The following is a 755-nucleotide window of genomic DNA, read 5'->3' as shown; positions in this document are numbered from 1 at the left end:
ACCACTCTCTCTCTTCTTCTTCACCCATTCACCAATCACCTCAACACCTCTTCCCCAAAAACCCTTCACCTATCAAATCCCATCTTTGTCTTCACCACTCACATCCATCCTTCATAAAACCCCACCTACCCCACCATTCAAATTCAAACCACTTTTCCTCCCAAACCCACCCATACATGACTGATGAGCGGATATTTTGTACGCTTTTTGGGGGTAATTTCATGTAGATTTTAGCATGTTTCAGTTAGTTTTTAGTAAAATAATATTAGTTTTTAGGCAAAAATCATACTTCTGGACTTTACTATGAGTTTGTGTATTTTTCTGTGATTTCAGGTATTTTCTGGCTGAAATTGAGGGAGCTGAGCAAAAATCTGAGTTAGGCTAAAAAAGGACTGCGGATGTTGTTGGATCCTGACCTCCCTACACTCGGAATGGATTTTTTGGAGCTACAGGAGGCCAATTGGCGCGCTCTCAATGGCGTTGGAAAGTAGACATCCAGGGCTTTCCAGCAATATATAATAGTCCATACTTTGAGCGAGGATAGACGACGTAACTTGGCGTTAAACGCCAAGTTCATGCTGCTGTCTGGAGTTAAACGCCAGAAAAACGTCATGATCCGGAGTTGAACGCCCAAAACACGTCATAACCTGAAGTTTGACGCCAAGAAAGGCCTTTGCACGTGGAAAGCTTTAGTCTCAGCCCCAGCACACACCAAGTGGGCCCCAGAAGTGGATTTCTGCACCAATTATCTTAGT

This window comes from Arachis duranensis, chromosome 2 (assembly GCF_000817695.3).
Source record: "Arachis duranensis cultivar V14167 chromosome 2, aradu.V14167.gnm2.J7QH, whole genome shotgun sequence".
NCBI classification, from domain to species: Eukaryota; Viridiplantae; Streptophyta; class Magnoliopsida; order Fabales; family Fabaceae; genus Arachis; species Arachis duranensis.
Note: the sequence above shows the minus strand (reverse complement) of the source record.